The 15,098-nt window shown below is 39.6% G+C and overlaps 1 protein-coding gene across 1 annotated transcript in view; it reads left to right on the forward strand.

Annotated features, from left to right (window-relative positions):
• The window catches only part of CFAP61 (cilia and flagella associated protein 61), an 854,500-nt gene that overhangs the window by 421,192 nt on the left and 418,210 nt on the right, over window positions 1–15,098 (forward strand). The window lies entirely within an intron of this gene.

Genomic DNA, 15,098 nt, shown 5'->3' on the forward strand with positions numbered 1-15,098 from the left:
TAGTGTTTGCGAGGCGGGAGTGCGGCGGTTTAGGGGTTAATATGATTATTATAGTGGCGGCGATGTCCAGAGCGGCATTATTAGGGGTTAATAATTTAATTTTAGTGTTTGCGATGCGGGGGGCCTCGGTTTAGGGGTTAATAGGTAGTTTATGGGTGTTAGTGTACTTTTTAGCACTTCAGTTATGAGTTTTATGCTACGGCTTTGTAGTGTAAAACTCATAACTACTGACTTTAAAATGTACGAATCTTGACGGGATAGGGTGTACCGCTCACTTTTTGGCCTTCCAGGACAAGTTCGTAATACCGGCGCTATGGAAGTCCCATTGAAAATAGACTATACGCAAATTGCGTAAGTTGATTTGCGGTAAGGCCAAAAAAGTGTGCAGTGCCCCTAAATCTGCAAGACTCGTAATACCAGCAGTAGTGAAAAAGCAGCGTTATAACCTGATAACGCTGCTTTTTCAGTATAACGCAAAACTCGTAATCTAGTCGTTTATTAGTTTAATTGTTAGTTTAAGCTTAGTTTTTTTAATTTGACAGGTAAATTTTAATTTTAATTTAAGATAGGGAAATTGTAAATTTAATATAAAGTTAGGGGGTTGTTAGGTTTAGGGGTTAATAGTTTAATTTTGTATATTTCGTTGTGGGGGGCTTGCAGTTTAGGGGTTAATAGGTTTATTATAGTGGCGGCTGTGTAGGGCTCAATAACTTTAGTATAGTGGGGGCGATGTGGGCAGACGGCAGATTAGGGGTTAATAATATTTAAATAGTGCTTATGATGCGGGAGTGCGGCAGTTTAGGGGTTAATAACTTTAGCATAGTGGTGACAATGTCGGGGAGCGGCGGACTAGGGGTTAATACATTTTATTAGTGGCGGCGATGTTGGGAGTAGCAGATTAGGGATTGATACATTTATTATAGTGTTTTCGATGCGGGAGGGCCTTGGTTTAGGGGTTAATAGGTAGTTTATGGGTGTTAGTGTACTTTTTAGCACTTTAGTTATGAGTTATATGTTACAGATTTGTAGCGTAAAACTCATAACTAATGACTTTAGATGGCGTTACGGATCTTGTCGTTTTAGGCTGTAACGCCGTTTTTTTAGCCAGAACGCAAAACTCGTAATGGCAGCGCTATGGGAATCCCATTAAAAAACGTAATTTTAAGAGTGCAGTACTGACTTTGCGTTACAGGCTAAAAGGCTTGCAGTACAGCTAGACCGACAAGACTTGTAATGGCTGTGTTAGGGAAAATTATGCGTTATGGGCCAAAACGCTGCTATTTGACTCATAACGCTCAACTCGTACTCTAGCTGATAGTCCATTAAAAAAATATTGACTAATTCTATATATATAAAACAAGTATTTAAACTATTTGTATTTATACAGTTACAGACACACACAAACGTCAGATAAGAAAAATAATGCCTTAAAGGAATAGTCTAGTAAAAATAAACCTTCATGATTCAGATACAGCATGCAATTTTAAAGGGGCACTGAACCCAAATTTTTTTCTTTCGTGATTCAGATAGAGCATGTAATTTTAAAGGGGCACTGAACCCAAATTTTTTTCTTTCGTGATTCAGATAGAGCATGCAATTTTAAGCAACTTTCTAATTTACTCCTATTATCATTTTTTCTTTGTTCTCTTGCTATCTTTATTTGAAAAAGAAGGCATCTAAGCTTTTTTTTTGTTTATCCACCAATCAGCAAGGACAACTCAAGTTGTTCACAAAAAATTGGCCGGCATCTAAACTTACATTCTTGCATTTCAAATAAAGATACCAAGAGAATGAAGACAATTTGATAATAGCAGTAAATTAGAAAGTTGCTTAAAATTTCATGCTGTATCTGAATCACAAAAGAAAAAAAATGGGTTCAGTGTTCCTTTAACCCCTTAATGACCACAGCACTTTTCCATTTTCTGTCCGTTTGGGACCAAGGCTATTTTTACATTTTTGCGGTGTTTGTGTTTATCTGTAATTTTCATCTTACTCATTTACTGTACCCACACATATTATATACCGTTTTTCTCGCCATTAAATGGACTTTCTAAAGATACCATTATTTTCATCATATCTTATAATTTACTATAAAAAAAATTATAAAATATGAGGAAAAAATTGAAAAAAACACACTTTTTCTAACTTTGACCCCCAAAATCTGTTACACATCTACAACCACCAAAAAACACCCATGCTAAATAGTTTCTAAATTTTGTCCTGAGTTTAGAAATACCCAATGTTTACATCTTCTTTGCTTTTTTTGTAAGTTATAGGGCCATAAATACAAGTAGCACTTTGCTATTTCCAAACCTTTATTTTTCAAAATTAGCGCTAGTTACATTAGAACACTAATATCTTTCAGGAATCTCTGAATATCCATTGACATGTATATAATTTTTTTTTAGTAGACATCCCAAAGTATTGATCTAGGCCCATTTTGGTATATTTCATGCCACCATTTCACCGCCAAATGCGATTAAATACAAAAAATCGTTCACTTTTTTACAATTTTTTTCACAAACTTTTGGTTTCTCACTGAAATTATTTACAAACAGCTTGTGCAATTATGGCTTAAATGGTTGTAAATTCTTCTCTGGGATCCCCTTTGTTCAGAAATAGCAGACATATATGGCTTTGGCGTTGCTTTTTAGTAATTAGAAGGCTGCTAAATGCCACTGCGCACTACACGTGTATTATGCCCAGCAGTGAAGGGGTTAATTATGGAGCATGTAGGGAGCTTCTAGGGTTAATTTTAGCTTTAGTGTAGTGTAGTAGACAACCCCAAGTATTGATCTAGGCCCATTTTGGTATATTTCATGCCACCATTTCACCGCCAAATGCGATCAAATTAAAAAAAAACGTTAAATTTTTCACAATTTTAGGTTTCTCACTGAAATCATTTACAAACAGCTTGTGCAATTATGGCACAAATGGTTGTAAATGCTTCTCTGGGATCCCCTTTGTTCAGAAATAGCAGACATATATGGCTTTGGCGTTGCTTTTTGGTAATTAGAAGGCCGCCAAATGCTGCTGCATTTCACACGTGTATTATGGCTAGCAGTGAAGGGGTTAATTATGTAGCTTGTAGGGAGCTTGCAGGGTTAATTTTAGCTTTAGTGTAGAGCTCAGCCTCCCACCTGAAACATGAGACCCCCTGATCCCTCCCAAACAGCTCTCTTCCCTCCCCCACCCCCCAATTGTCCCCGCCATCTTAAGTACTGGCAGAAACTCTGCCAGTACTAAAATAAAAGCTATATTTGGGTTTTTTTTGTGTGTTTTTTTATAGCATATTTACATATGCTGCTGTGTAGGATCCCCCCTTAGCCCCCAGCCTTACTGATCCCCCACCAAAGAGCTCTCTAACCCTCCCCCTCTGCCTTAATGGGCGCCATCTTGGGTACTGGCAGCTGTCTGCCAGTACCCAGTTTAGTGAAAAAATGTGCCTTTTTTTAAAAAAAAAAACCCTTTTCTGCAGTGTAGCTTCCCCCCCCCCCCAAGATCAACCCCCCACCCCTTCCACATCTCTTAGCTGTTATTTACAGCTTTCAAAAAGTTATTTTTATGTAGTTTTTAAACTTTATTTTTCTGTAGTGTAGCGGTTCCCTCCCGCTCCCGCCCCGTGCACGCGCCCGCCCGCCGCCCCCCGTGCACGCGCGCACTCCCGTGCGCGCTCCCGCCCCCGATCCCGCCCCCCTCCACTCCACTGGGCACATCGATGGCCGCCCACCCGCCTCCCAGACTTGCTCCCACCCACCAACGATACCGGCCACCGATGTCCGGTGCAGAGAGGGCCACAGAGTGGCTCTCTCTGCATCGGATGGCCAAGGGGGGTTATTGCAGGATGCCTTCCAGCTGCTTTCCAGACCAAGGACGTACGCCACACGTCCTCGGTCATTAACTGTATTTTTTTTGAGGACGTGTGGCGTACGTCCTTGGTCCTTAAGGGGTTAAGCAACTTTCTAATTTACTCCTATTATAAATTTTTCTTCGTTCTCTTGTTATCTTCATTTGAAAAAGTACAAATGTAAGCATAGGAGTGTGCCCATTTTTGGTTCAGCACCTAGGTAGAACTTTCTGATGGGCCGGCTCCTTTGCTTTCCATTCAAATAAAGATAGCAAGAAAACAAAGAAAAATTGATAATAGGAGTAAATTAGAAAGTTGCTTAAAATTGCATGCTCTATCTGAATCATTAAAATGTTTAATTTTTACTAGACTATTCCTTTAACCTAAATGCAATTGGTGTGCTCAGTTGTACTCTATGAAGTGTTTAAGCAAAAGATGTTATTTCATCCCTGATCAGATGTTTTAATTCCCTGTGAGAGTGTCTTTATGTTGAGATTTATGAACTACCTACATTTCACAAACCTCAGTGAATACCCCTTGCCATAAAGCCGTGGGACAGTAGGGATCTAAACCAAGCATGATTTTATTAGTCATGTGTTATGGTGGAATGTGGTGTACTAATTGGATGCTGGATGGAGTTAGCATATATATGGATTTTTATTTTAACAAAAGAGATAAAGTCCAAGATTACAAGTGGTGCTCTAAATTAAGCGGGGCCACGTTAAACAATTTTGTGACCGCGCCAACTAGCACGCATAGTACAAGTTGAAATTAAACGCCATACACTTTTTGATAAAAATATTTCATATAAATATTATAAACATTTTTTTTAAAAGGTATATGACAAGGTATTTGAGTGGAAAGAGCTTCAAAGTGTATAAATGTATATACGTGTGTGTGTGTTTTTTATATATATATATATATATATATATATATATATATAAATATACATACACACAGTATATATATACTGTATATGTGTGTATATGTGCATATACTTGTGTTTATATGTGTATATATGTACAATATATACATATATACAAATGTATATACATATATACACTTTGAAACCCATTCCACTCAAATGCATTAAAACAAGAAAAATAATTCTATTTTTAATGTTTTATTGTGTTTTTAATGTAAACATTTTACATTCCAATGTTTTTCACTTAGAAGAAAATGTTCATTGTATTTTTAAATAGATATTTACAGTTGTAATCAAAATTATTCAACTCCCATTGCAAATCAGATTTATTGTCAAAATTTACAGACTTTCAGCTGTGTGCAATGAACAAATAAAACAAAAGCTATTGAAATAGCTCAACACAATAAATGCTTCAAGTGCTTTCCACAAATTTAACTGAATATTCAACTTTTAGTGAATTCTTCAGTCTCAAAATTATTCAACCAATTCATAGCAAGCATCTTTAGTACTTAGAGCACCGTTTTGCTGTTATGTTGCAAATGAGAGGCATAGCCAGACACTAGCTTCTGGCAGTGTTCCTGAAGAATCTTAGCCCATTCCTCCAGTTCAGTAATATTCTTGGGTTTGCGTGCTGCAACCACCTTCTTCAAATCCCACCAGAGATTTTCTATGGGGTTCAAGTCAGGTGACTGTGATGACCACTATAAAATCTTCCAGGACTTCTTCTGCAGCCAAGCCATCATGGTCCAATGACGCCCAAGCCTCAGCTTCCTCACAGACAGCATTATGTTGTCTCCAAGGATTTCCTGATACATCAATGAATCCATCTTGCCTTCCACACGCTGCAGCCCCATAGCATCACCGAGCCAACACCATCTTTAACTGTAGGCAGAGTGTTCTTTTCAGTGTATGCTTCATTCTTCTTCTTTCAGACATACCGCTGATCCATTGGCGGAAAAGTTCCAGTTTTGTTTCATCCCTCCACAGAACAGACTCCCAAAACTTCTGTGCCTTATTTATATGATTTTCAGCATATTGGAGCCAACTTTTCTTGTGCGTTTGGGTTAGAAGTAGTGTCCGTTGTGAAGTTCTGGCATGGAAACATTCAGCATTAAGTACACACCTTATTGTGCAAACTGAAACCTCAATGCCTGTTGACACCAAGTCTTGCTGCAGGTCTTTTGCAGTCACTCGAGGGTATTTCTCAGCCTGCCTTCTCAGAAATCATTAGTAACTTTCTTTCTCTTGTTAAGTGTATCCAGTCCACGGATCATCCATTACTTATGGGATATTCTCCTTCCCAACAGGAAGTTGCAAGAGGATCACCCACAGCAGAGCTGCTATATAGCTCCTCCCCTCACTGCCATACCCAGTCATTCTCTTGCAACTCTCAACAAAGATCGACGTAGTAAGAGGAGAGTGGTGTATTATAGTTAGTTTTTTAACTTCAATCAAAAGTTTGTTATTTTTAAATGGTACCGGAGTGTACTGTTTTATCTCAGGCAGCATTAGAAGAAGAATCTGCCTGTGATTTCTATGATCTTAGCAGAAGTAACTAAGATCCACTGCCGTTCTCACATATTCTGAGGAGTGAGGTAACTTCAGAGGGGGAATGGCGTGCAGGTTTTCCTGCAATAAGGTATGTGCAGTTAACATATTTCTAGGGATGGAATTTGCTAGAAAAATGCTGCTGATACCGGATTAATGTAAGTTAAGCCTAAATGCAGTGATTTAATAGCGACTGGTATCAGGTAGGGCTGCAACTAACGATTATTTTCATAATCGATTAATCGGACGATTATTTTTTCGATTAATCGACTAATCGGATAAAAAAGAAATAAATATTTTTTTCCTATATTTAAAGTTAAAATCCATATACTGAGTGTTATAAATATAAACTTCAGACTAAAACTTTACATTAAAACAACTGTTGGTCCATTTTTTTAAGCAGCAGAACACATTTTTTATAATCAAGCAAAACAAAACCACAAACTGTTTGAAAAGAGGTAGAACTAGAAAGAGGTAGACTACCACTGTTGATAACATTCTGTTATTCACTCTTTCAGAAACTTTGCATTGAAATGCAAAAATGTCAACATGCTCCTGGCTGAGGCTGGCTCTCTTTTTTGCAAGCTATTTTGCCTGTAGCAGAGAAGAAGTGCTCAGATAGTGTTGAGGTGCCTGAGATGCACAAGTAGGGTTTTGCCAATTTCCCCAAGGTGGGCTAGTTATCTTTGTTAGCTCTCCACCAATGCAAGGGGCCTCTTAACAAAGTAAGCCTGTTCTTCATTCTGACATAAAAATATCTTGAATATCTATATGCAATGGTAAACAACCAGCTTTAAGGTTAGGGGAAAAAATATCTAGTCCACTCTTAAAATAGCAGATATATACTTACAGAGGTTGAATTTGGTACATATTCCAATTAAATGGCGAAATATATGCACTAAACAAACAAAATTGGCCAAGGCCCAATATTTCTGTGAAAATCTGATCAATAACATATCAAAACCCTAGAAAGTTTTGGAAAGTCATAAATAATTTACAAACTCCACCAATCCACTCCCAACCCTCCACTGTCAATGTGGACAAGCAAACCCTGCAACTCCCCTTAGATGTAGCAAATGCCTTTAACAAATATTTTGTCGGATGCTCCACCACCCTGATTGACAAACTAATAAATGGCAGGCATCCTGAATCTACAAATGTGGATCAGGCCCCACTAAGTCAGCAAAGACCCAATATAGAAAAGTTCAATTTTAGACCTGTACCCATCAATGTCGTTAAGACACACCTTAATAACCTAAAAATGAAAAACCAGTCTGGACCTGATCAAATCCCAGCAATGCTGTTGAAGCTTAGTGCGCCAGCAATTGCTAAACCTGTCACAACCCTAATTAACGAATCCTTGGTGTCTGGATACATACCCAAACTCTGGAAGACTGCAAGAGTAGTGCCTATCCATAAAAGTGGGGAGATAACCTTGGTTTCTAACTATCGCCCAATATCATTGCTCCCAGTATTGTCAAAAATCTTAGAAAAATGCGTCCATACGCAATTATGTGAATATTACCAACAATCTAACTATCTGACCCCTGATTAATCAGGTTTTCGTACAAATCACTCCACTACAACTGCCCTCCTAAAAGTTTGCAACGATATCCAAACTGCAATGGAACAAGGAGACCTAACTGGAGCTATTTTCCTTGATTTTGCAAAGGTCTTTGACACAGTAGACCACGACATACTACTGCTCAAACTAAAAAACTCAGGTATTGGTGATCGTCCGCTAACCTGGTTTCGATCATATGTATCGGATCGATCACAATATGTCTCCATTTCTGACAGCGACTCCCTCCCTCCCCCAGTCACGTGTGGTGTTCCCCAAGGTTCCATTCTCGGCCCCTTGCTATTCACATTGTTTATAAATGATCTGCCTAATGTCTGCAAATCCTCAACTGTACACATGTACGCAGATGACACGGTAATCTATGCAAACAATTACGATCTACCGCAGCTTGAAGCAGTACTCCAAGACCAGTTCACAGAGGTAGAAAAGTGGATCTCAAAAAACAAACTCTTCCTAAACACTGACAAAATGGTCACAATGATCTTTGGAACGGGACCTAAACTACACAAACTACAAAATTCCCATCTATGCATCAAAACAAAATCAAATTGCACACTGACTGCAGTCCACTCTTTTAAATACTTGGGTATGTTGTTAGACCCCAATCTATCTTTTGGCCTCCTATAGAAAAACTGGCATCTAAACTTTATCCAAAAATAGGTGCCCTGTACAGAAACAAATCCTGCCTCAGCCCTACTGTAAAGGAAAAGATTGTACAACAAATGCTGATGCCAATCGTGGATTATGGGGATGTAGTATATGCACCAGCACCGCAAACTCACCTTAATAAACTTAATACATTGTATAACTCGTTCTGCCGTTTTGTGCTACCATGTAACTACAGGACCCACCATTGTGACATGCTAAAAGAATTAAACTGTCTGTCGCTGGAATCCAGACGCACCCTCCATCTTTCCTGCCTTGTGTTTAAAAGCTTTTTTGGGAAGCTCCCACCCTACCTGAGCAGTATGCTCTCACCGGTTATTCCCACCTCCTATAACCTCCGATCCAGTACCAGCACATTATTTAGGGTGCCTCAATACAAAAAGAAAGCAGCCCGATCCTCCTTTTCCTACAGAGCACCACAATTATGGAACGACCTCCCGCACACTTTCAAACCTTCCCCATGCCTAATATCCTTTAAGAGATCCCTCTCTACATATCTCAAAACAGAATGCACCTGTCATTGTTGATTATATATTTCCTACCTGTTCTATGTTAAATTTTTGTGCATATATCATGTATTATTGTTTTGTATTTTATTGTACCCATTGTATCAATGCAATGTTTTGTGTACCCAGGACATACTTGAAAACGAGAGAAATCTCAATGTATCTTTCCTGGTAAAATATTTTATAAATAAATAAATAAAAATATTTAAAAAAGGCAAAAGGGCTACACAGGACACAGCCTTACACATTTATCTATAGAGTACAAATAATCAGCAATAGTAAGCGATCTGCTAAAAATTTTGCAAACAGGTAATAGTGACATAAATTAATAAAACAAATGCCATCAATCTAGGGCTAGGTGTAAATAACAAGCTTGTCACTATAGCATGCAAAGCACAGTCCCAAATCATCTGATTTAATATAAACAATACAAATTATGACTCCTATTTTATTTCTGGGTTGCACATAAGACAGGAGTAGTTGTAAACTTAAAAATAAACTTATAGTGTCCTCAAAAAGTGAAAAGTAAATGTCTGTAGACGTCCTTTAGGCTAAGGGCATAACCATAAAACACAATACCATGTGCAGGAGCTCATCAGAGTGAAACAGCTGGTGCTGTGCACAGACCAACTAATCGATTATGAGATTCGTTGACAACTATTTTCATAATCGATTATTAGCGATTATGCCGATTAGTTGTTGCAGCTCTAGTATCAGGCTTATTAACAGAGGTACATACTCTTATAAAAGTGTAATATAAAATGTTTGCTGGCATGTTAATCGTTTTTATATATGTTTGGTGACAAAACTTATTGGGGCCTAGTTTTTTTCCACATGGCTGGCTTGAATTTTGCCTAGAAACAGTTTCCTGAGGCTTTCCACTGTTGTAATATGAGTGGGAGGGGCCTATTTTAGCGCTTTTCTGCGCATCTAGAATTACAGACAGAGACACTCAGCTTCTTTCTGCATGATACAGGACATCTCTGAAGGGCTCAAAAAGCTTCAAAAGTCGTGTTTGAGGAGGGTAACAACCACAGTAGACCTGTGGCAGTTGTTGTGACTGTGTTTAAAAAACGTTTTTGTCATTTATTATTCCGTTTTTGGTATTAAGGGGTTAATCATCCATTTGCAAGTGGGTGCAATGCTCTGCTACCTTGTTACATACACTGTAAACATTTCGTTGGTGTAACTGCCTTTTTTCACTGTTATTTTAAATTTTGTCAAAATTTGTTTCTCTTAAAGGCACAGTAACGTTTTTGTATTGCTTGTTAACTTGGTTTAAAGTGTTTTCCAAGCTTGCTAGTCTCATTGCTAGTCTGTACAAACATGTCTGACACAAAGGACACTACTTGTTCATTATGTTTAAAAGCCATGGTGGAGCCCCATAGGAGAATGTGTACTAAATTTATTGATTTCACCTTAAACAGTAAAGATCAGTCTTTATCTATAAAAGAATTGTCACCAGAGGGGTCTGTCGAGGGGGAAGTTATGCCGACTAACTCTCCCCACGTGTCGGACCCTTCGCCTCCCGCTCAAGGGACGCACGCTAATATGGCGCCAAGTACATCAGGGACGCCCATAGCGATTACTTTGCAGGACATGGCTGCAATCATGAATAATACCCAGAAAGCCTGCTACTGCCTCTAAGACAGCATGAAGGAGCGGCCCTCTATCCGACAACGGATCTAGTAGGGGGCAGACTCTCTCTCTTCGCCCAGGCGTGGGCAAGAGATGTTCAGGATCCCTGGGCGTTGGAGATCATATCTCAGGGATATCTTCTGGACTTCAAAGTTTCTCCTCCACAAGGGAGATTTCACCTTTCAAGATTATCTGCAAACCAGATAAAGAAAGAGGCATTCCTAAGCTGCGTACAAGACCTCCTTGTGATGGGAGTGATCCATCCAGTTCCGCGGACGGAACAAGGACAGGGGTTTTATTCAAATCTGTTTGTGGTTCCCAAAAAAGAGGGAACCTTCAGACCAATTTTGGATCTAAAGATCCTAAACAAATTCCTCAGAGTTCCATCATTCAAGATGGAAACTATTCAAACCATCTTACCCATGATCCAAGAGGGTCAGTACATGACCACAGTGGACTTAAAGGATGCCTACCTTCACATTCCGATTCACAAGAATCATCATCGGTTCCTGAGGTTTGCCTTTCTAGACAGGCATTACCAATTTGTAGCTCTTCCATTCGGGTTGGCTACAGCCCCAAGAATTTTTACAAAGGTTCTGGGCTCACTTCTGGCGGTCCTAAGACTGCGAGGCATAGCGGTGGCTCCTTACCTAGGCGACATCCTGATACAGGCGTCAAGCTTTCAAATTGCCAAGTCTCATACAGAGATAGTTCTGGCATTCCTGAGGTCGCATGGGTGGAAAGTGAACGAAGAAAGGAGTTCTCTACCTCCTCTCACAAGGGTTTCCTTCCTAGGGACTCTAATAGATTCTATAGAAATGAAAATTTACCTGATGGAGCCCAGGTTATCAAAACTTCTAAATGCTTGCCGTGTTCTTCACTCCATTCCGCGCCCCACGGTGGCTCAGTGCATGGAAGTAATTGGCTTAATGGTAGCGGCGATGGACATAGTGCCATTTGCGTGCCTGCATCTCAGACCGCTGCAATTATGCATGCTCAGTCAGTGGAATGGGGATTACACAGATTTGTCCCCTCTACTAAATCTGGATCAGGAAACCAGAGATTCTCTTCTCTGGTGGTTATCTCGGGTCCATCTGTCCAAAGGTATGACCTTTCGCAGACCAGATTGGACAATTGTAACAACAGATGCCAGCCTTCTAGGTTGGGGTGCAGTCTGGAACTCCCTGAAAGCTCAGGGTTCATGGACTCAGGAGGAGAAACTCCTCCCAATAAACATTCTGGAGTTAAGAGCAATATTCAATGCTCTTCTAGCTTGGCCTCAGTTAGCAACACTGAGGTTCATCAGATTTCAGTCGGACAACATCACGACTGTGGCTTACATCAACCATCAAGGGGGAACCAGGAGTTCCCTAGCGATGTCAGAAGTCTCCAAGATAATTCGCTGGGCAGAGACTCACTCTTGCCACCTATCAGCGATCCACATCCCGGTCGTAGAGAACTGGGAGGCGGATTTTCTAAGTCGTCAGACTTTTCATTCGGGGGAGTGGGAGCTCCCTCCGGAGGTGTTTGCTCAATTGGTACATCGTTGGGGCAAACCAGAACTGGATCTCATGGCGTCTCGCCAGAACGCCAGGCTTCCTTGTTACGGATCCAGGTCCAGGGACCCAGAAGCGACGCTGATAGATGCTCTAGCAGCTCCTTGGTTCTTCAACCTGGCTTATGTGTTTCCACCGTTTCCTCTGCTCCCTTGACTGATTGCCAAAATCAAACAGGAGAGAGCATCAGTGATTCTGATAGCGCCTGCGTGGCCACGCAGGACCTGGTATGCAGACCTAGTGGACATGTCATCCTTTCCACCATGGACTCTGCCTCTGAGACAAGACCTTCTAATACAAGGTCCTTTCAATCATCCGAATCTAATTCTCTGAGACTGACTGCATGGAGATTGAACGCTTGATCCTATCAAATTGTGGCTTCTCCGAGTCAGTCATTGATACCTTAATACAGGCACGAAAGCCTGTCACCAGGAAAATCTACCACAAGATATGGCGTAAATATCTTCATTGGTGTGAATCCAAGAATTACTCATGGAGTAGGGTTAGGATTCCTAGGATATTGTCCTTCCTCCAAGAGGGTTTGGACAAAGGATTATCAGCTAGTTCTTTAAAGGGACAGATTTCTGCTCTGTCTATTCTTTTACACAAGCGTCTGGCAGAAGTTCCAGACGTTCAGGCATTTTGTCAGGCTTTGGTTAGAATTAAGCCTGTGTTTAAACCTGTTGCTCTTCCATGGAGCTTAAACTTGGTTCTTAAAGTTCTTCAGGGGGTTCCGTTTGAACCCCTTCATTCTATTGATATCAAACTTCTATCATGGAAAGTTCTGTTTCTGATGGCTATTTCCTCGGCTCGAAGAGTCTCTGAGTTATCTGCCTTACATTGTGATTCTCCTTATCTGGTCTTTCATTCAGATAAAGTAGTTCTACGTACAAAACCTGGGTTTTTACCCAAGGTGGTTTCTAACAAGAATATCAGTCAAGAGATTGTTGTTCCATCATTGTGTCCTAATCCTTCTTCGAAGGAGGAACGTCTTTTACATAATCTAGATGTAGTGCGTGCCTTGAAGTTTTTCTTACAAGCTACTAAAGATTTTCGTCAAACATCTAGCCTGTTTGTTGTTTACTCTGGACAGAGGAGAGGTCAAAAGGCCTCGGCAACCTCTCTTTCTTTTTGGCTTCGGAGTATAATCCGTTTGGCCTATGAGACTGCTGGACAGCAGCCCCCTGAAAGAATTACAGCTCATTCTACTAGAGCTGTGGCTTCCACCTGGGTCTTTAAAAATGAGGCTTCTGTTGAACAGATTTGCAAGGCTGCGACTTGGTCTTCGCTTCATACCTTTTCAAAATTTTAAAAATTTGATACTTTTGTTTCTTCGGAGGCTGTTTTTGGGAGAAAGGTTCTACAGGCAGTGGTTCCTTCCGTTTAAGTTCCTGCCTTGTCCCTCCCATCATCCGTGTACTTTAGCTTTGGTATTGGTATCCCATAAGTAATGGATGATCCATGGACTGGATACACTTAACAAGAGAAAACATAATTTATGCTTACCTGATAAATTTATTTCTCTTGTAGTGTATCCAGTCCACGGCCCGCCCTGTCTTTTTAAGGCAGGTCTAAATTTTAATTAAACTACAGTCACCACTGCACTCTATAGTTTTTCCTTTCTCGGCTTGTTTCGGTCGAATGACTGGATATGGCAGTGAGGGGAGGAGCTATATAGCAGCTCTTCTGAGGGTGGTCCTCTTGCAACTTCCTGTTGTGAAGGAGAATATCCCATAAGTAATGGATGATCCGTGGACTGGATACACTACAAGAGAAATACATTTATCAGGTAAGCATAAATTATGTTTTTTCTGCCCCGTCTAGGTAGTTTAACCACTGTTCCTTTAACTTTAAACTTAAGAACTATTCTTCCTAAGGTGTCTCTAGGGACATTCAGTACATTTGCTATATTTTTGTATCCTGTTCCTTATTTGTGAAGGACGATGATCTCTTCTCTTAACTTTTTGGACCAGTCTTTTGATTTAGCCATATTTCTAACATGCAGTCAAATGTTACACTCAGCAAAGCCCTAGCCAGTGCAGGTATTTCATTTGTTCTAGCTCAAGCACACCTGATGAAGCCCTTGATTAGTTGCACCAGATGTGCTTGAGACAACACCTGTTTTGCATATTTGTGCTGTTGTGAGGGATTCTATTCAGGGGGTTGAATTATTTTAAGGCTGCAGAATTTATTAAAAGTTGAATTTGGGGGAAACCACTTGAAGCATTCATTGTGTTGAGCTATTTAAATTGCTTGTTTGATTTTGTTCATTGCAAACAGCTGAAAGTCTGTACAATAAACCTGATTTGCAATGAGGGTTAAATCATTTTGATTACAACTGTATGTATGTATATGTGTGTGTATATGTATATATATATATATATATATATATATTTATATATATATATACATATAGATATATAGGTATATATACAGTATATATATATATATATATATATTATTTTATTTTTTAAATCATCAAATGTACAGTATATACAAATATATATTTAAAAATAGAAGAACACTGGAATGTAAAATATTCATAACTCACTTCAGCGCGCTCTATTAAAGTCTATGGGTACCATAAGTTAATGTGGTCGCGATATCCAAAGTCCTGAAGTTAGCATGCACCTGGTTTTGCTTGCACACTGACTTTTAACGTTCATCCTGCAATACTTGCTGTAACCGAGCCGCGCTAAAATTGTACTTTGAATGCAGATATTCGCAAGTATATTTTGTTAGCCACTTGTAATCTGGCACAAAATATATTATGTAGACGTAAGGTCATAAGAGACAACATTTTGTGTAAGTATAAAACATCATAATTAAA

The sequence above is a fragment of the Bombina bombina genome, chromosome 4 (assembly GCF_027579735.1).
Source record: "Bombina bombina isolate aBomBom1 chromosome 4, aBomBom1.pri, whole genome shotgun sequence".
Classification (NCBI taxonomy): Eukaryota; Metazoa; Chordata; class Amphibia; order Anura; family Bombinatoridae; genus Bombina; species Bombina bombina.